This window comes from Rhipicephalus microplus, chromosome 3 (genome assembly GCF_043290135.1).
Source record: "Rhipicephalus microplus isolate Deutch F79 chromosome 3, USDA_Rmic, whole genome shotgun sequence".
NCBI lineage: Eukaryota > Metazoa > Arthropoda > Arachnida > Ixodida > Ixodidae > Rhipicephalus > Rhipicephalus microplus.
Window position 1 is genome coordinate 108165582 of NC_134702.1, and position 19528 is coordinate 108185109.

General features: G+C 46.8%; 22 non-coding genes across 22 annotated transcripts in view; all 22 read left to right on the forward strand.

Moving 5' to 3' along the window:
- TRNAK-CUU (transfer RNA lysine (anticodon CUU)) overlaps positions 1 to 23 on the forward strand; it is a 75-nt gene extending 52 nt beyond the window's left edge. The window contains exon 1 of the tRNA in view: positions 1 to 23. This exon is cut by the window's left edge and continues 52 nt beyond it. This is a non-coding gene — a tRNA (tRNA-Lys).
- Positions 24 to 165: 142 nt separating this feature from the next.
- TRNAK-CUU (transfer RNA lysine (anticodon CUU)) lies at positions 166 to 238 on the forward strand. Its single transcript has one exon. It is a non-coding gene; the product is annotated as a tRNA-Lys (tRNA).
- Positions 239 to 381: 143 nt separating this feature from the next.
- Positions 382 to 454, forward strand: TRNAK-CUU (transfer RNA lysine (anticodon CUU)). The gene has a single exon. It is a non-coding gene; the product is annotated as a tRNA-Lys (tRNA).
- A 144-nt stretch (positions 455 to 598) lies between these two features.
- Positions 599 to 670, forward strand: TRNAK-CUU (transfer RNA lysine (anticodon CUU)). The gene has a single exon. It is a non-coding gene; the product is annotated as a tRNA-Lys (tRNA).
- A 145-nt stretch (positions 671 to 815) lies between these two features.
- On the forward strand, positions 816 to 888 carry TRNAK-CUU (transfer RNA lysine (anticodon CUU)). The gene has a single exon. It is a non-coding gene; the product is annotated as a tRNA-Lys (tRNA).
- A 145-nt stretch (positions 889 to 1033) lies between these two features.
- Positions 1034 to 1106, forward strand: TRNAK-CUU (transfer RNA lysine (anticodon CUU)). Its single transcript has one exon. It is a non-coding gene; the product is annotated as a tRNA-Lys (tRNA).
- Positions 1107 to 1253: 147 nt separating this feature from the next.
- TRNAK-CUU (transfer RNA lysine (anticodon CUU)) lies at positions 1254 to 1326 on the forward strand. Its single transcript has one exon. It is a non-coding gene; the product is annotated as a tRNA-Lys (tRNA).
- A 147-nt stretch (positions 1327 to 1473) lies between these two features.
- TRNAK-CUU (transfer RNA lysine (anticodon CUU)) lies at positions 1474 to 1546 on the forward strand. Its single transcript has one exon. It is a non-coding gene; the product is annotated as a tRNA-Lys (tRNA).
- A 363-nt stretch (positions 1547 to 1909) lies between these two features.
- On the forward strand, positions 1910 to 1982 carry TRNAK-CUU (transfer RNA lysine (anticodon CUU)). The gene has a single exon. It is a non-coding gene; the product is annotated as a tRNA-Lys (tRNA).
- A 145-nt stretch (positions 1983 to 2127) lies between these two features.
- On the forward strand, positions 2128 to 2200 carry TRNAK-CUU (transfer RNA lysine (anticodon CUU)). Its single transcript has one exon. It is a non-coding gene; the product is annotated as a tRNA-Lys (tRNA).
- A 141-nt stretch (positions 2201 to 2341) lies between these two features.
- Positions 2342 to 2414, forward strand: TRNAK-CUU (transfer RNA lysine (anticodon CUU)). Its single transcript has one exon. It is a non-coding gene; the product is annotated as a tRNA-Lys (tRNA).
- Positions 2415 to 2559: 145 nt separating this feature from the next.
- Positions 2560 to 2632, forward strand: TRNAK-CUU (transfer RNA lysine (anticodon CUU)). Its single transcript has one exon. It is a non-coding gene; the product is annotated as a tRNA-Lys (tRNA).
- A 146-nt stretch (positions 2633 to 2778) lies between these two features.
- On the forward strand, positions 2779 to 2851 carry TRNAK-CUU (transfer RNA lysine (anticodon CUU)). The gene has a single exon. It is a non-coding gene; the product is annotated as a tRNA-Lys (tRNA).
- Positions 2852 to 2995: 144 nt separating this feature from the next.
- TRNAM-CAU (transfer RNA methionine (anticodon CAU)) lies at positions 2996 to 3068 on the forward strand. The gene has a single exon. It is a non-coding gene; the product is annotated as a tRNA-Met (tRNA).
- A 142-nt stretch (positions 3069 to 3210) lies between these two features.
- TRNAK-CUU (transfer RNA lysine (anticodon CUU)) lies at positions 3211 to 3283 on the forward strand. Its single transcript has one exon. It is a non-coding gene; the product is annotated as a tRNA-Lys (tRNA).
- Positions 3284 to 3426: 143 nt separating this feature from the next.
- Positions 3427 to 3499, forward strand: TRNAK-CUU (transfer RNA lysine (anticodon CUU)). Its single transcript has one exon. It is a non-coding gene; the product is annotated as a tRNA-Lys (tRNA).
- A 141-nt stretch (positions 3500 to 3640) lies between these two features.
- On the forward strand, positions 3641 to 3715 carry TRNAK-CUU (transfer RNA lysine (anticodon CUU)). The gene has a single exon. It is a non-coding gene; the product is annotated as a tRNA-Lys (tRNA).
- Positions 3716 to 3862: 147 nt separating this feature from the next.
- Positions 3863 to 3937, forward strand: TRNAK-CUU (transfer RNA lysine (anticodon CUU)). The gene has a single exon. It is a non-coding gene; the product is annotated as a tRNA-Lys (tRNA).
- A 145-nt stretch (positions 3938 to 4082) lies between these two features.
- On the forward strand, positions 4083 to 4155 carry TRNAK-CUU (transfer RNA lysine (anticodon CUU)). The gene has a single exon. It is a non-coding gene; the product is annotated as a tRNA-Lys (tRNA).
- Positions 4156 to 4300: 145 nt separating this feature from the next.
- On the forward strand, positions 4301 to 4373 carry TRNAK-CUU (transfer RNA lysine (anticodon CUU)). Its single transcript has one exon. It is a non-coding gene; the product is annotated as a tRNA-Lys (tRNA).
- A 144-nt stretch (positions 4374 to 4517) lies between these two features.
- TRNAK-CUU (transfer RNA lysine (anticodon CUU)) lies at positions 4518 to 4590 on the forward strand. The gene has a single exon. It is a non-coding gene; the product is annotated as a tRNA-Lys (tRNA).
- A 145-nt stretch (positions 4591 to 4735) lies between these two features.
- TRNAK-CUU (transfer RNA lysine (anticodon CUU)) lies at positions 4736 to 4808 on the forward strand. The gene has a single exon. It is a non-coding gene; the product is annotated as a tRNA-Lys (tRNA).
- Positions 4809 to 19528: the final 14720 nt, after the last annotated feature.

A 19528-nucleotide genomic window follows, 5' to 3' on the forward strand; every position in this document is an offset into this window, starting at 1 on the left:
GTTCGAGCCCCACGTTGGTCGCTGTTTTTTCCCGAGCCTCACCAAGTTGCGTCACGCGTCGAGGTCTACATCTGTTTCTTGACAGCCATCCTAGTTTTTTTTCTTTTGGTGAACTATGCTGATCTTTTACAAACGAGATGTTGTGTGCCGAGTCAGTTCCTGCGTGCCCGGCTAGCTCAGTCGGTAGAGCATGAGACTCTTAATCTCAGGTTCGTGGGTTCGAGCCCCACGTTGGCCGCTGTTTTTTTCCCGAGTCTCACCATGTTACGTCGCGCGTCGAGGTCTACATCTGTTTCTTCCCCTCCATCCTAGTTTTTTCTTTTGGTGAACTATGCTGATCTTTTACAAACGAGATGTTGTGTGCCGAGTCAATTCCTGCGTGCCCGGCTAGCTCAGTCAGTAGAGCATGAGACTCTTAATCTCAGGGTCGTGGGTTCAAGCCCCACATTGGGTGCTGTTTTTTTCCCGAGCCTCATCAAGTTACGTCACGCGTCGAGGTCTACATCTGTTTCTTCCCAGCCATCCTAGTTTTTTTCTTTTGGTGAACTATGCTGATCTTTTACAAACGAGATGTTGTGTGCCGAGTCAATTCCTGCGTGCCGGCTAGCTCAGTCGGTAGAGCATGAGACTCTTAATCTCAGGATCGTGGGTTCGAGCCCCATGGTTGGCGCTGTTTTTTTCCCGAGCGTCTCCAATTTAGGTCACGCGTCGAGGACTACATCTGTTTCTTCCCAGCCATCTTTGTTTTTTTTCTTTTGGTGAACTATGCTAATCTTTTACAAACGAGATGTTGTGTGCCGAGTCAATTCCTGCGTGCCCGGATAGTTCAGTCGGTAGAACATGAGACTCTTAATCTCAGGGTGCTGGTTTCGAGCCCCACGTTGGGCGCTGTTTTTTCCCGAGCCTCACTAAGTTACGTCACGCGTCGAGGTCTACATCTGTTTCTTCCCAGCCATCCTAGTTTTTTTTTCTTTTGGTGAGCTATGCTGATCTTTTACAAACGAGATCTTGTGTGCCGAGTCAATACCTGCGTGCCCGGCTAGCTCAGTCGGTAGAGCATGAGACTCTTAATCTCAGGGTCGTGGGTTCGAGCCCCACGGCGGACGGTGCTTTTTTCCCGAGCCTCTCCAAGTTACGTCACGCGTCGAGGTCTACATCTGTTTCTTCCCAGCCATCCTAGATGATTTTTTCTTTTGGTGAACTATGCTGATCTTTTACAAGTGAGATGTTGTGTGCCGAGTTAATTCCTGCGTGCCCGGCTAGCTCAGTCAGTAGAGCATGAGACTCTTAATCTCAGGGTCGTGGGTTCAAGCCCCACATTGGGTGCTGTTTTTTTCCCGAGCCTCATCAAGTTACGTCACGCGTCGAGGTCTACATCTGTTTCTTCCCAGCCATCCTAGTGTTTTTTTTCTTTTGGAGAACTATGCTGATCTTTTACAAACGAGATGTTGTGTGCCGAGTCAATTCCTGCGTGCCCGGCTAGCTCAGTCGGTAGAGCATGAGACTCTTAATCTCAGGATCGTGGGTTCGAGCCCCACGGTTGGCGCGTTTTTTTTCCCGAGCCTCTCCAAGTTAGGTCACGCGTCGAGGACTACATCTGTTTCTTCCCAGCCATCTTTGTTTTTTTTCTTTTGGTGAACTATGCTAATCTTTTACAAACGAGATGTTGTGTGCCGAGTCAATTCCTGCGTGCCCGCAGAGTTCAGTCGGTAGAACATGAGACTCTTAATCTCAGGGTGCTGGTTTCGAGCCCCACGTTGGGCGCTGTTTTTTCCCGAGCCTCACTAAGTTACGTCACGCGTCGAGGTCTACATCTGTTTCTTCCCAGCCATCCTAGTTTTTTTTTCTTTTGGTGAGCTATGCTGATCTTTTACAAACGAGATCTTGTGTGCCGAGTCAATTCCTGCGTGCCCGGCTAGCTCGAACGGTAGAGCATGAGACTCTTAATCTCAGGGTCGTGGGTTCGAGCCCCACGTTGGGCGCTGTTTTTTTCCCGAGCCTCACCAAATTACGTCACGCGTCGAGGTCTACATCTGTTTCTTCCCAGCCATCTTTGTTTTTTTTCTTTTGGTGAACTATGCTGATTTTTTACAAACGAGATGTTGTGTGTCGAGTCAATACTGTCGTGCCCGGCTAGCTCAGTCGGTATAGCATGAGACCCTTAATCTCAGGGTCGTGGGTTCGAGCCCCACATTGAGCGCTGTTTACTTCCCGAGCCTCACCATGTTACGTCGCGCGTCGAGGTCTGCATCTGTTCCTTCCCAGCCATCCTAGTTTTTTTTTGGTGAACTATGCTGATCTTTTACAAACGAGATGTTGTGTGCCGAGTCAATTCCTGCGTGCCCGGCTAGTTCAGTCGGTAGAGCATGAGACTCTTAATCTCAGGGTCGTGGGTTCGAGCCCCACGGTGGACGCTGTTTTTATCCCGAGTCTCACCATGTTACGTCGCGCGTCGAGGTCTACATCTGTTTCTTCCCAGCCATCCTAGTTTTTTTTCTTTTGGTGAACTATGCTGGTCTTTTACAAACGAGATGTTGTGTGCCGAGTCAATTCCTGCGAGCCCGGCTAGCTCAGTCGGTAGAGCATGAGACTCTTAATCTCAGGGTCGTGGGTTCGAGCCCCACGTTGGGCGCTGTTTTTTTCCCGAGCCTCACCAAGTTACGTCACGCGTCGAGGTCTACATCTGTTTCTTCCCAGCCATCCTAGTTTTTTTTTCTTTTGGTGAACTATGCTCATCTTTTACAAACGAGATATTGTGTGCCGAGTCAATTCCTGCGTGCCCGGCTAGTTCAGTCGGTAGAGCATGAAACTCTTAATCACAGGGTCGTGGGTTCGAGCCCCACGGTGGACGCTGTTTCTTTCCCGAGTCTCACCATGTTACGTCGCGCGTCGAGGTCTACATCTGTTTCTTCCCCTCCAACCTAGTTTTTTTCTTTTGGTGAACTATGCTGATCTTTTACAAACGAGATGTTGTGTGCCGAGTAAATTCCTGCGTGCCCGGCTAGCTCAGTCGGTTGAGCATGAGACTCATAATATCAGAGTCGTGGGTTCGAGCCCCACGTTGGGCGCTGTTTTTTTCCCGAGCCTCACCAAGTTACGTCACGCGTCGAGGTCTACATCTGTTTCTTCCCAGCCATCCTAGTTTTTTTTCTTTTGGTGAACTATGCTGGTCTTTTACAAACGAGATGTGTGCCGAGTCAATTCCTGCGAGCCCGGCTAGCTCAGTCGGTAGAGCATGAGACTCTTAATCTCAGGGTCGTGGGTTCAAGCCCCACGGTGGACGCTGTTTTTTTCCCGAGTCTTACCATGTTACGTCGCGCGTCGAGGTCTGCATCTGTTCCTTCCCAGCCATCCTAGTTTTTTTTTTTGGTGAACTATGCTGATCTTTTACAAACGAGATGTTGTGTGCCGAGTCAATTCCTGCGTGCCCGGCTAGTTCAGTCGGTAGAGCATGAGACTCTTAATCTCAGGGTCGTGGGTTCGAGCCCCACGGTGGACGCTGTTTTTTTCCCGAGTCTCACCATGTTACGTCGCGCGTCGAGGTCTACATCTGTTTCTTCCCCTCCAACCTAGTTTTTTCTTTTGGTGAACTATGCTGATCTTTTACAAACGAGATGTTGTGTGCCGAGTCAATTCCTGCGTTCCCGGCTAGCTCAGTCGGTAGAGCATGAGACTCTTAATCTCAGGGTCATGGGTTCGTTCCCCACGGTGAACGCTGCTTTTCTCCCGAGTCTCACCATGTTACGTCGCGCGTGGTGGTCTACATCTGTTTCTTCCCAGCCATCCTAGTTCTTTCTTTCTTTTGGTGAACTATGCTGATTTTTTACAAACGAGATGTTGTGTGCCGAGCCAATTCCTGCGTGCCCGACTAGTTCAGTCGGTAGAGCATGAGACTCTTAATCTCAGGGTCGTGGGTTCGAGCCCCACGGCGGAAGCTGCTTTTTTCCCGAGCCTCACCAAGTTACGTCACGCGTCGAGGTCTACATCTGTTTCTTCCCAGCCATCCTAGATGATTTTTTCTTTTGGTGAACTATGCTGATCTTTTACAAGTGAGATGTTGTGTGCCGAGTCAATTCCTGCGTGCCCGGCTAGCTCAGTCAGTAGAGCATGAGACTCTTAATCTCAGGGTCGTGGGTTCAAGCCCCACATTGGGTGCTGTTTTTTTCCCGAGCCTCATCAAGTTACGTCACGCGTCGAGGTCTACATCTGTTTCTTCCCAGCCATCCTAGTTTTTTTTCTTTTGGTGAACTATGCTGATCTTTTACAAACGAGATGTTGTGTGCCGAGTCAATTCCTGCGTGCTCGGCTAGCTCAGTCGGTAGAGCATGAGACTCTTAATCTCAGGATCGTGGGTTCGAGCCCCACGGTTGGCGCTGTTTTTTCCCGAGCCTCTCCAAGTTAGGTCACGCGTCGAGGACTACATCTGTTTCTTCCCAGCCATCTTTGTTTTTTTTCTTTTGGTGAACTATGCTAATCTTTTACAAACGAGATGTTGTGTGCCGAGTCAATTCCTGCGTGCCCGGATAGTTCAGTCGGTAGAACATGAGACTCTTAATCTCAGGGTGCTGGTTTCGAGCCCCACGTTGGGCGCTGTTTTTTCCCGAGCCTCCCTAAGTTACGTCACGCGTCGAGGTCTACATCTGTTTCTTCCCAGCCATCCTAGTTTTTTTTTCTTTTGGTGAGCTATGCTGATATTTTACAAACGAGATCTTGTGTGCCGAGTCAATTCCTGCGTGCCCGGCTAGCTCAAACGGTAGAGCATGAGACTCTTAATCTCAGGGTCGTGGGTTCGAGCCCCACGTTGGGCGCTGTTTTTTTCCCGAGCCTCACCAAGTTACGTCACGCGTCGAGGTCTACATCTGTTTCTTCCCAGCCATCTTTGTTTTTTTTCTTTTGGTGAACTATGCTGATTTTTTACAAACGAGATGTATTGTATGACTAAGAAATCTTAGCGCCACAGAACGGAAACACAAGAAAGAAACGTAGACAACACGAGCGCTAACTTCAAACCAAGTTTATTAGGAAACACACATGAATATATACGAACTCAAATCACAGAAATCTCACGCCTACTTTTTTACACATATATTGTTATACAACGTCATACAAAAACAAAAAATGTAATATCAGGAAATAAACAGGTAAACGCGCATGTGTAAATGGAACCAAGAAAACTTAGAAAAACTTAACAGCCCCCCGAAAAACCCTACAAACGAAAAATGTAACACCAACTGCGCATGCTTACCTCGGTGAAACTATGAAAACGTGCTCATTAGGAATGAAAATTCTTTATCGTGAAGGAGTACAGACGGATGACTCACGCACTTCTCGCCACGTTTTCGGATGAAGCAGGCCTCAACTAATTCTCGGGTTAACTGCTCTCTGTGACGGAATAGCACAGCTGTTTGATCGAACATTGGAGTACAGCCACACTGACGGCAATGTAATGCCAAGTGGGATGTCGGTGTGCCTTTCAAAGAGCTGTGGTGCTCGCGTAGACGGATATTGAGACACCGCCCAGATTGGCCCACGTAAACGTGTCCGCACGAAAAGGGCGTCTCGTATACCACCCCTTTTACACAAGACACGAAACGAATGCCATGTCTCATTGTGCACTTGCCTTTTTTACCACTTTTTTTATTTTCACGGTGCTGCAGTCTCGGGCAAATATCCTTCAGTTTACTTTTGGCTGAAAACACCACGTTGACGCCAAAGCGTGCCGCCACTCTCTTAAACCGGTGGGACACTCCGTGAATATAAGGGATTACCGAGAAAGGACTGCTCCCTTTGCATCTTTCCGTCGCCGCCAGCTTACCACCTGCTCTTATGGTTTTAAGCAACCTTTCACTAACAGCGGCTATAACAGCATCAGGGTACCCTGCCTGCTGCAACTTAACTGCTTGTTCACACATGCTTTGTCGAATCAGGTGCGGGCATGACTTTGAGATGGCAGACCGGATACAGGAGCTGGCTATTCCATTCTTTACAAGTCTGGAATGGAATAGCCAGCTCCTGTATCCGGTCCTGTATCCGGGTTTCTTTAACTAGCGCCCAAATCTGACCACTTGGGCCTACAGCATTTACGCCTCCCCCGAAGATTCAGCCGCCGCAGCCAGGACTAAATCCTGTGACTTTCAGGTAAGCAGTCAATTACCTTAGCCGCAATACCATGGCGGCAGAGAAAAAGCTTAAACATGATATCGGGAGAACAGCATATCATAATACTTTGAGGGAAGCTCTTTTCTCTTTGATGTTTAAGTCTTTAATGTTTAATGTTTAATGATGCGCCTTAAGACGCGTCATTATAAAGAAAACGTGAATGATAAATCTCGTGTACTTGCACCCTGTATATAAAAAATTATGCAGATCCCAGGTACCTTGGGAATCGATGTACTAAGCATGCGGAGAGAATATGACCATGTTGTAAGATTTATTGAGCGACAGCTCATGAAATGGCGCTAAATATATGTGTAAATGTCTCACCCACAGACATATGCTGAAGAATTGCAGATGTATATATCCGTTTGCACTTGCGCAACTATGCCAACAGAAAAATGAGTATTCGCAACACCATAAGCGATCAGCTGATATGAAGCGCTGGTGCTCGTGAAGATGGTAGTCCTGGACGCTGATACGTAAATCAACTTCAGCGCATGACACCCAAATTCAATTAATGTTAACCCGATGACTGCATCAAGATAGTACATATGTAAGCTTGATAAAATTATATAGCCAGCACTGCAGCCACAACTGAATTTTTACGAACATTATTGCCTATTTGTAAAGCAGTTCCGAGAACTCGATTCCTATATAGAACCCTGACTTTAATTCTTTGCATTCGTCGAGTCAAAGCTGCCGATGTCAGGTTTTTCTTAACGCTCACGCGTTATTATTACGCCGGTGTGTTCTCGTTGTTCGTGGGCATATGCCAAGTTTTAATCCCCTGTGGCACGTACCTGCACACCAGTGGCGCATACCCGACTGCGGGTATGTGACACTGTTTGGTGAGACGTGTTTGACGACGTCTGCGACGCGATGGTGGCATAATTCATGTGTTGACGAGCGCGTGGAATTTGTCATATCATCTCATTCTCTAATACTAGTTTTAGTTCACGCGAAGTCAAGGATTGATCGATTGATGATTTGTTGATGTGTGGGGTTTAACGTAGCAAAACCACCATATGACTATGAGAGACACCGTAGTGGAAGGCTCCAGAAATGGCGACCACCTGGGGTTCTTTAACTTGCACCCTAATCTGAGTACACGGGCCTACAACTTTTCCGCCTACAGCGGAAATGCAGGCGCCACAGCCGGGATTTGATCCCGTGAGCTGCAGGTCAGCAGCCGAGTACCTTAGCCACTAGACCATTGCGGTGGGGCGCCAAGTCACGGGAGTGATCACGAGAGCACCCAGAGTTAAGCGGCTAGATATACAGAGAGACAAACAAATATGCGCATAGACGCCAAAATTGCATACGGTAGCAACGAAATGCTTTGCACCTAATTGAGCTTGATGGCTGAAAGCGCACAGTTTCATAGTAGTACTCTGGAAAGCAATCAGGAATTACGTAACGAGTCGGTGGTTGACAGATGCTATCCCTTTACACATTCTCCGACCACCCACTAGCTGCTACCAACCACTCTTTACAGCATGGATGTTCAGGGAATTCCCGTGAACGTCACATAACCCATTCCTTGCTACGTCAAAAAAAAATATATATATATTCAAGGAAGGTTTCAATGAGGGTGAAGGGAAACGTTGAGAAAAGGGTGCAATCAAAAAGACAAGAAAGGTGAGGAGGCTTTCGCCTTGATGTCTCTTAGATAAAAGAAAGTTATCCCAAAAATTTTGTTTAGGTCACTGGGGCTAACTCCCCGCGTGTCAAAGAGAAAGCCACAAGTGCTCTTGGATGGATGCCATAAAAGAAGATGCGAGGAGGCATATTCTGCTCATAGTTACATTTACAGCGAAGACATTCTGTACAAATTATTATACTTTTATTCGCACTTGAACCTAAAGCAGATTTCATGCCAACATACGCATGCATTCACGAATTGTCAGAAATGCTTCAAATTAAACATTTCTATGAAAACGCTTTCCGCTTTAGATCCAGAACGCAAAAGTGATATCACAAAACCACTTAAGCGATATCACCTGTTCAAATAATAATCACTTGATGAGCGCGGATGCCCACATTGCTTAGTTCATGGCACGGCAAAAGTGAGTGTGTCACGCAACTTAGTACTGTGCAAACGCTTGTGACGTTAAAGTCTCGTCAAATGAGTGCAGCGTGAAAAACCTAATGAGTTTAGGAACTCCTGTTTCACTAGGAAAGTATTCACACATCCGAACCAGAACACATAAAATAAAGTGCTATATTGTGCTGACTTCTCCGTAAAAAAAATAATAGCAAAGAAAAAAACAGAGTGAAGACACAATCACAAGTCAATAACATCACACATGTTCGCACGTTCAATAACGCTGCGTCTCTTTCAAAACAGACCTAAATTGCCGACTGTATGGCCATACGAGTATATATAGCTAGGCGTATAGTCTCCAGGAGTCGACAAGGAAATCATTTGAAGTTTACACCAAACTCCTCCATGACGGCGTGCTATCGCGGTCCTCCCAGCAGTCGTTCTCCACGAGCCTCCAAAAGGGACAAGACGCTGGACCCGGACACCGGAAGGCTTTGCGAAAGTTGGTGCATTGCTGTGCTACCTGGTTCACCCACTCGCTGCATGTCATCAAAAAGAAAAAGAACGCAGGGCGTGAAAGGCTAAAATTAAAGGAAAAAAAAATGACACACCCCTTCCCTCAAAGTTAGAACTCCGAGCACGATTATTCACAAAAGTCAAATTTGTTAGACCTTAATAATTACAAATACATTTGCACAGTGTGCATTGCTGATGGCTCAATGTGGCGTCCGTCGACGTGGCTGCACCAACATTGAGGTCAGCACCACGCATCCTCCTTCTTGACGACAACCTTTGATGACCATTAGCAACCTCTTGTGACTTCGCAGAACACTGCCGCCAAAGAAGCGTTATTTCCGAATTGGCTAGGGAACTCCATGCGTGCAATCACTAAGGGTGTGGACACACTGAACCGGGTTACGCCGCAGTCGCCATTTTCATGCCCAAGTCCTGTGTCTGCAAGAGAAGCCTTGAGGGCATGCATGCCAGAGAGCCATGAGACGCGGTGAGACTACGAATTGCGGGCACGCCGTAAAGATGTTACACGTGCCCTCATCCTACGATTTACCAAAACCAGTCCACGAGGTGCTCCACCGCAGGATTGGAGGCGTATAGCAGCTTCACATGCCTCCCGTTGTCCTTGATGTCGGTTGGATGCGCTGAATGGGCGCCCCTTCTTCGCCAACTTGGAAGCTTGTTTGGCAGCCTGGTTAGCTACCAACACGCTTAGCTTCGCGAATGCGAGCCACAGCTAGTGATTATTCTGCACTATTCCGCTTTGAGTAAATGATTTTTTGTGCTACCCCGCAGCTACATGCAGGGGCAATCTGGTGAGTAATTTTAAGATTCGTTAGTCGGTGCCACTGCTGTTGCGTCAATCAACAAGTGAGATCGACAGCAGTGAAATCGACCAGTGATTTTATTGAAAATTCACCGAATTCATTCTGCGAGTAGCCACAGAATAACACAAAAAGAATTAACACGTACCATGCAAACTAGGCGTTTTCAATAGGTTAATGAATAATGACGAAGAAATAGATTCACGATTTTTCACCGCGGTGTCATTTGTGTGCTTCTTTTGCTCACGTATGCGTACGAGACCAGACAAGTTTATCGTTACTCTACGCAAGATGTAAAAAAAATAAGTTAATTGTGGACACTCCACTCGACGACGCGCCCAGATAATGTTTCCGCCTTTCTCCTCTCGACCCCCAAGTCGCAGCACCCCACACGCAACCGGGACCGGCGCATGTACTACAGAGTACAATCCCAGTGTGTAGCGTCCGTAAAGGTTCGTTTCACTATAGCGACACGACACTGACATGACCCCGACGAAGACACAATGCAGACGCAGACCACCGGCCGACGAGTCACCCACCGACGAAGTGGCCAAACCCCATGGTCACACTAGGCCGACCATGACGCCTCAAAAGACAGCAGGTCGTCGTAGTGTAACATGATGACAGACCGAAAACTCCAGCAAAACGTATACACAGACCTGTCGTCGGCGTGTCTCCACGAGATCTGCTGCTGAGCGAAAATTTGCCTCATGTCTATGCTTCAAACTACCTCAAGCCGGCAATCTTGGGGGAGTTAACAATGCCCTCTCCGAGGCTTCTGCAGCCTCTGAATAGGCATCTTTAGCACCCAGCAAAAGTCTTATCTTCGCTTTCCTTTTGTGTCTAACCACCCCCGTCCCTCGTCACCGTGGATTATGGTGCGGCGGGGGTGGGGGGGGGGGACTGCACTGCGTAGCCGGAGAGGGACAATGGCAGAGCAGAGAGCACGGCTGAAAATGAGCTGCAGGTGTGCAAGTTTAGTCGCTGTCGCTGCGTGTGCCTCCAATGTGACTACGAAATTGGCCAACAAAAGATGGTGAGCACGGCAAGGCGCAGCCGGAGTCTTCGAGAGACCATCGGCGGACTGTTTGTGTCCTTCGACAAGACAAAAGACACTCAAAAACAGTCGGCAAACCAAAATCGGTGCTGTCTCCCTGGTATAAACGCGTCTTAACATCGTTGCGCATGTCAGAACCGAACGTTGGAGGTATAATGCTTCCTTCTTTTTTTTTGTTACACCATGCAGCCAATAGCGGCGCACGCCGCACGTGGCGTTTTTCTGTCACGAGAAACTAGTAGCGAGCGTGCACTGTTAAATACTACAATGAAGTGAAAAAAAAACGCATGTTTGCCTCGTCGTAATTCAAGTCCCTTATAAGCCCCTGTGTAGCAGCTCCCCCCACAAAACTGTGGCTGAGGCGTATACCAAAGGCTGCATCGCCACTGGGCTACCAGTGGATACCTGCATCGCCACTGGGCTACCAAAGTACATCAAAGTCAAAGACATGTACGGAACAGGTCTACTTCTTCCATTAGGCGATACGTAGAGCCTTCACTAAAAGCTCAAAATGAGCGCTTAAACCTAGGCCGCGCTGCAAGAGTCAAAAACGAGCTAGGTCTGAGTAACCAAGACCTGGCTCAGATTCTACCCAGCATTACCATTCCACCATTGCAAAATAATACTGTGACAAACCATGGGACACTTCCAAAGCTAATGAACCAATGGAACACGGGAATGAGCCCCGCCGCGGTGGTCTAGTGGCTAAGGTACTCGGCTGCTGACCCGCAGGTTGCGGGTTCGATTCCCGGCTGCGGCGGCTGCATTTCCGATGGAGGCGGAAATGTTGTAGGCCCGTGTACTCAGATTTGGGTGCACGTTAAAGAACCCCAGGTGATCAAAATTTCCGGAGCCCTCCACTACAGCGTCTCTCATAATCAAATGGTGGTTTTGGGACGTTAAACCCCACAAATCATTCAAGCCGCGGACAATCAGCGAAGAGCTTACTACGCCCATCGGCATATTCAGTACCATAAAAGTAAACCTAAAACGTGACATGGAAGAAATCATCTACACGGATGCCTCATGCACTCTTGAAGGCTCCAACACAGGAACAATTGTGAACCTGGGAATAGGAAAAGCATCCTCATTTTTTATTACGAAATCTTGCTTGCTGCACAAAACATCTGAAGGGTACGCTATTTCGGAAGCTATGGCTCATTACAATCAAACAGGATCGTCGCTAAGAGCTATTCAAATCTTCACCTACTCGCGGCAAGTGCTTTGAACACTCCAATTTAAAAGAAACCTGCCAGCGTACGCCAGGCACACCCTGCACTATTCCGCGCAACTTTAAGAACAATCAGTCGGGGAACGAGTTCATTGGATTATTGGACACACCAATATACCGGTACACGAGCTAGTTCATCAACGAGCCTTGCAGCATCATAGCAAGGAACGATTCGGCGATGACAGCTCGAAGCAGTCCGCAACGATTACACTACATGAGACCCATGAAGGCAACTACCGAGCGAAATTTCAGCGCCGGCGACAACTAAGCGCTAAATTAGAAGAACCTACAAAACACCGTGCCCCACCACCAAGAACTATCTACCACTACAAGGTCACACTCAGAAGATTACAAAGGTTCACAACAATCCCGGTCCTTCGCAAGCTAGCAACGACGGAGCATATCCTCTGGGAATGCCCCGCTCACGAATCACGCCGAGCAGCTTCTATGAAAAAAGCCCAACGTACCCTGCCTCACCTACGGCAAGACATCGAGGAAATTGCCAACTGGATACAAGACCCACTCATCAGATCCAGACTGAACTTGTGGTGCGCTGCCTTGTACACGACCACTGTTCCCTGCCCAGCAATAAGAAGCTGATCAGTTTGAAGTCACCCATGCCTTTTTTCGCTATTTTTTTCTCACGGTTCTGAAGGCAACAAGCGAGAACACATTGTAAGTAGTACAATAATTAAGTTTTCAATCAATCTATCAATGTGGGTGGAGAGTGTCCACACCTCCACTTTTTTTGTACACCATGCTCTACGGCAACCGTTTCGACAAATACTATTATTCCGTCGACAAGGATTTGTTTGAGCCCGTCGACAGAAGGGCAATGCTCTAGAATGAGCCGTTAGCGCCGCAATTCACAAGAGTCACCGCACGCGCCCAAGTCGCGTTCGAAAAGCCCCTCCCCCCCCCCCCCCTTTTAATACTGACCTCTGGTCATATAACGCGAGGGAGTGACACGTCAGCTGTATAATTAATACGCGCCCTCTACATCCCCATTCTGGAGGTCGTATGAAACCTTTTCTGGACGATTCTTCGTAGAGGCTGGTGTGGGTGACTTCGTCGTAAGTTGCAGTTGCATATTTGTCCCCCATGAGAATCACACATGTCGCATGTTCTGGCACACAAGACACCGGCTATACCCAGCCTTGTATGGTCACCCTGTGTATAGTGTCATGTGGGAAACTGCTATCATAAAAAAAAAGCTGAATTCTTTTCTCAGCGCACGGCTTAGAGTCTCCTAATATCTCAGAGAAAAACAGTAAAGTACAATATACCAAATAATTGCTGCGTGCTGCGTACTCCAACTCGTGTGTCTCCTAATTTGCGGAATCGTACAAACCACGCTCCTTCAAGACACGATTTTAAAACGTTTTATTCAAGTGTTGGTTGGGAACTCACCGCTCGCTCATGGCTGTAGCAGTAGGCGGCACGTGCAGCGCGGTTGAGGTACATCTGTTCTGCAATGGCGACAATGGCGACATTCATTTCAATGAGGACAGTTTTGCTGTATGAGAAAATGTTAATGAACATGTATGGACGCCCCTTGCTGTGTCACTATATTGTTGCACTGGCAGTACACTTCCTTGCAATTATGGGAAACGATTGCGCAAGCAATATGAAAGTATCCTTTACACTTATTATTGCCACTTTTATTTCGGGCTCGATATCACTCTTATTGTAACCAACATCTTGAAGTTCTTGAGCAAATACATTAAACCGCCTGGTCTTTTGAACCTTCCAAAATACGACAGACAGGGACTCTTACTGGGGCCCCAAAAACGCAAGCAATGCTACGTAAGCTTCTTGGTATCGAATCATGTATTCGTTTTCTCAGCCTTTATAAAATATCGGACAAAAGAAAACACGAAAGTATGCGAACACAGTGAACTTTCAACAATCTTTCATTATACAAAACTGGATTGTACTGATGCGCTTTGCTTTACGAGTAATATTTTCAATAGCACGAGAACATACAATCGGAGAATGGTGGTCCCGTAAGATGTCGTTGGCTCATATGACCAAGAAATGGGATTTGTGCACGGCCCATTATTACCACGGTATAACTATTTTCCCTTTGACTGCACAGCACGCTCACATAGGTTGTGGATTGACACGCTAAATGAAGTGCGTACATATATTATGCCATCACATAATGAAGCACTGGTGAAAGTTAACATGGGGCAGGTGTTTTTTTTTGTACACCTTTATTCGCGCTAAGAACAATTGGCTTGGAACCAACTCCGTGAGATTTATTGCCTTTCCCGTCTTTGCTCTTACGGCCTCGTATGCCAAAATCGTCAGCAACTTAATTTTTGTAAAAGAAAATAAATCGGAGGACGCTTAGGTTTCTCCTCAAAGAATGAAACACGATTGTTTAGCTCGGCCTTCAAATGTCACCCGCCGCCGTGTATAATGGTTGTGGTGCTTAAATGTTGACCTACACGTCCCGTGATCGAACGCCAGCCACGGCACCCAGATTTTCTTTGTAGGCAAAAATGTTTGAGGTCTGTGTACACAGACTTAGATACACGTTAAAAATCTGCAAGTCGTCGGAATTTCCGAGCCCTCCAGTATCTTACAATAACATCGTGGTTTTGAGATGCTAAATCTTAACAGCTATGTTATACTTCAAGCCTCCTTCAGTCGGCACGGTTCGGTTTTCCGTAACCATATGAAAACTGCCGCCAGAAAAAAGTGTCCGTGTTCATAATGCTGCCCGTTTATCTTGGGTTCTTTATCGACATTTACCCCCGTATTCACAAACGCTCGTTGACTCGACTTTCACCCTTCACTTGACGGAGTTGAGCAGTGCGCCACTGCTCGGCTGAAAATGACGCTGCGCTACTGAAAAATAGCAGCAGGTTATTCCTGATATGCAGCGACTTGCAGTTCTTAGAGATGGCGCTTCCATCGACTTGTTCAAGTGAAGGTGAAGCGTCGATAGAAGGAACGTTCTAGAATATGGGGTGAGGATTTTGTGGCCTTCAAAATGCAACCGCCGAGGCCAGGGTAGGACACGTGCCTTCAACAGCCCAACAGCGTGACCAGAGCAGCAGCTGCTTGTGCGCTTATCAGTAGCGTGCCTGGTGTAGTTTATTTCCTTAAATCCTGAATACACATATGTAGATATCGAGCACTGTTTTGCTCTTTAAACGGCTCGAATTTCTCCACAACCTGAACGAAATATTTCAGCGGAACTGTTTCATAAACCAATGCACTAAAGCGATCCGGTTCACGAACAGTTACGGTATATTTGTATTCTGAAAGTAAATTAACCGTAGCGAAACGGTACTCCTTGAACCTGAACTCATTGTTTTTTATGGCTTCAACAATTTGAGCGCAAGATGAAGTTACGCGGAAAATAATAATTTTTGTCGGGGTACCACACCATATATGATGAAAACTCATTCAAGCATTCTCTCTGTCTTCAACTCGGAGCGCAGGCATGAGCTGAAACTTTCTGATGAACTAAGAAATAAGTACTCGCCGCAACAAATCCGAGGAAGAAGAGCTGCGACTGCGTGTACAGAGTCTTGGAGGCGGCAATCTTCTGCAGCCACTCAGCGTACTGGCCCAAGAAGATGCGAAATGCCTGCAAACAAGCGGTGCGTTAGACTCCACTCTCAGTACAGAACTTTAGTAAACGAATGCAGTTGGTGGACTACCTTATCCGGAACCGTGTTTAAAGCTGTAGCGACTCGCCGGGCCTGACCAAGGGTCGGTAGTTAGATTCCCTTGTAAGATCGACAATTCACTCCTCCCACGATCATGTGCGGTCAGCATCAAAAGTCAGACCGCAAGACACAAGAAAATCTGAACCTTGCCGCTGCTGTGGCAGACAGCCTTGTATATAGATTTGCATCCTGCTCTGAAATAGGCTAAACACTCGTACTACCACACACACATTGCTGGAAAGTTCAAAGTTTTTTTGAAACTGAGTATTTTCCAAGTTTTTGACGCCGACAGCAAGTTTCGCTTTGTATGCCTTTAATACCTATCGAGACTGGGCTCTCTGGGCAAAAGCATCTTTATATGCGGTAAGGTTGAATTTTTGTTAAACCAGGGGTTCGCTTAAAGGAACTGTACTTTCAGCGGGAGTAACGTGCAATCATTTTTGAGAATTTTAGTTACTTTGTGCGTGATAGACGTGACGATGCTTCATCATAGGCTGTGGAGTTACTCTAGAGCTACGGATATACGCACGTGTTTTAGACGACAACAAAATTTTTCGAGAAATGTGGCGCATCGTAGGTGGTTGTACATAACCATCGTCATATTTTGATTGATAAGTGTGGTTTAACGTCCCAAAACGACCATATATGATTATGAGAGACGCCGTAGTGTAGGGCTCCGGAACCTTCGACCACCTGGGGTTCTTTTAGGTGCACCTAAATTTGAGCACACGGGCCTACAGCATTTTCGCCTTTATAGAAAATTCAGCCGCCGCAACCGGGTTTCACTTCCGTGACCTGCGGGTGCGCAGCCCATACCTTAGCCACTAGACCGACGCGGCGCGCCACCGTCATATTTTCCAGCACCACTGTTAAGCTACATGCATAGCATTTTCGTATCTTCATATTTTTCGAAGCACTTCTGCTGACCAAACGAACTAGTACGTAAAAATCACATCTTGACCATCAAAACAAGCTGTAAAGATTTGCAGATTTTACAGTAAAGGTCATATGCAAAGATGCTACAGAGCATAACTTCTCCATCACGCATACGTTTTTTTTTTGAGGCATAAAAATATTGCGCGAAACTTTATGAACACGCATTCGATGATACGACTTTAAAAGAAGGTATGTTTTATATTGATTGTTCTAGAATATAAGAGCCATTTACACGCAGCTTTCGGGCACCAGATCACTACAATGACACACATCACATAATAAGCGGCCGAAGCGACATTAGATGGGCTCTAAAACACTAGTTTAGAAAGCTCAGAAAACGTGTCAAATCGGTAGCCGTGGCTCCCGAGAACACGCTGATTAAACATTATTACGAAGCTGGTGACCTGAAATTGCCAATTTATTATCAAAGTAGGCTAGAAATTCTCCCTATTGTCTCGAAAAATGATGCCATAAATCCAAATCTCTGCGCCCGCGGCCATTGGATAATTTGAGCATCAGAATGAAGTGTTCTAGTTTTAGTTTCGCGATTATGACTTCGCCACGTCCACTTACGGTTACCCGTATTATCAAGATCCGTAAAATTTCACGTTCTGTGAACTCTGCTAAAAACGCCCCTCTAGCACATGTCAAGCCGATGCCATATTTCATCATTGCAAGGTCTCCGATCGGTGTCTTACCTACGTTGGCATTAAAGTTCGCTACCAGAATATGTAGTATACTGTGTCTTTACTTTATTATTAGCTGACTCTACGTCTTTATAGAAGCATTCAACCAAATGATCATCATGACTTGAAGTATGCGCGTACGTCCGCACCATTTTCTACTTCTACATCTTGTTAAAAAAATTATACTTGCATGTAACCACCTTCTCAGTGATGCTGTAGTACTCCTCTGTGTTGCCAGCGATACTATTCTTATGTTTAAGAAACCCCACCCCGAATTTTTCCCTGTCAACGAACCCACGATAGAATAGGACGTGTCCGTTTTTCAGCACGGTATAAGCCACTGGATGATTGCTTGGAAATGCGTGGCAGAACCTCTTTAAGCGGAGTAGTACTCTGTTAAAGCAGTGTGCCGCTTGTGTAAACGCATGATAGAACCGGCTCATTGTAACTAAATAAGCCCATGGAAGGATAAATGATTGGTACTTTTCTATTTCATGTTGTAGATATGGTAAACTTGAATTTGTTTTCTAATGAATTTATTCTCAACGTCTTGCAACGCAGCAGGCCAGCGCTTAAGAAATACTGACTAACCTTGTGCGCAACGTGAAGTGCAGCACCACTCCACAGCAGGTCGGTCATCTCGTCTTCTGTAGGGGTGTACTGAAACGACAACAAGGGCTTCTATCGATACCAGTGCCTCGCACACTTTCTCCGATAGCTATGCAATAGCCTAAACGCCTTATGAAAAGTGCACTACAGCATGCGGCAATTTTCAAATGCACGCACAAGCTCGGCAATGACCACCCATATATTTGGCTCCCCGTCAAGGTCGAACACATTCCCTCTGTGCATCAAAAAGGTTCTCTGAAAGGGAAGAGATCGTATGATGCTTCAACAAGCTCCAGTAAGTGCATACGTGGTGTGATAACTGGTCCAAACATTCACAGGATAGGGCGAACAATAGTGTCAAATAATTGAACGCTTCTTCCTTTGCCTTTCAATACTATATTATACCAGTGGTTGCTTTATCTCTAAACCACACCAAAAATCCAAATTTGGCAAGTGTTAGGACAAATCGGCTATTTCTGCATATGGCTTATATTTATGTTTATAGTTAAGTGAACTAGATAGATAGATAGATAGATAGATAGATAGATAGATAGATAGATAGATAGATAGATAGAGATTGATTGATTGATCGGGGAGACTTGCGAGGAGAGCATCCCAATCCCTTTCTGTGATTGGAGACCCGTCGTCTGCGCGCAATTCGGGGCATTGCCACGGCATATGTTGTAAGTTACATCGCGAGATTCTGCATCGGGTGCACCCGGCCTTGGTTCGCTCATGAATCTCGCATAAACTGCCGGTGAGGGATATGCTCCAGTTTGTTGGAGACGGAAGGATAGTGCTTGCGGTTGTTTGAGTCGAGGGTGCGGTAACGGAAAGCCTGGTCGTACGAGACGATAGTGCTGACAGATTTCATTATAGGTGTGCAGTTGGTTCCGGAGCCATTTCTCGTCCTTAGGCTGTGGTACACCCCCTCTCCTGACGCGGTGAGTAAGGTCTCGCGCCAGGGAGTGGGCAAGCTCGTTGGCGTCTGCGACGAGAGGTGGGTGTCGGAGCCCATATGGCCCGGGAACCAAATTAAACGCTCGCTGTCAGTCCACGCGGCCCACGATAGCACTCGGGCTGCTTTTTTAAGCTAGATTCACCCATGAGGGCAAAATCTTGATGCTCCACCGACAATAGGCACCCGACAGTGGACTAGAGGGCGCGACGAAGCTTCTTGGGCCGCCTCAGCATTGTTGGTACCGACCACCAGGGATACTAAGAAAATGAAACGCTCGCTGAACACGGTGACACGCTGAAGTGTCAATTCCCTTTTTGGCACGTTTCCAAAGAACGCTTCCTAGGTGCTTACATAATCAGCCGTGACCCTCCTGCTCACAACTAAAAAAGAAAATGATATGCGCGTGCAAGTTCAGTTACGCTGCGTCTACTCGCTAGGCTACGCATTGGAAGACTCGGTTTTGCTGCGCCTACTTGCTAGGCTGTGTGTTCTGGCGCTACCATCAGATCTTGTAAACTTCATTGCCGGGTGCCTATAGCCACGCGATTGGTTTATTCCGGTGCAGCAGCGGACACGTCGCATGCACACAGTCGGAGCTACGCTCGCGGAATCCTCGTGCATACTCTCGACTCCTATGCTTATGCAGCACGCTTGTTACGCCTTTATTTTCTACGTGGAGCTGCTTAAGACAAGACACAGCTGACACTATAGTAAGATATTCATATTTCTGTTAATTTATCTGTTGTGATTTCGCGTTTTTGAAAGCGCGAGAAAGTCAGCCTTTTCACGAGCACCTCAAACGCTAAACGGCGTCTGCGTCTACAT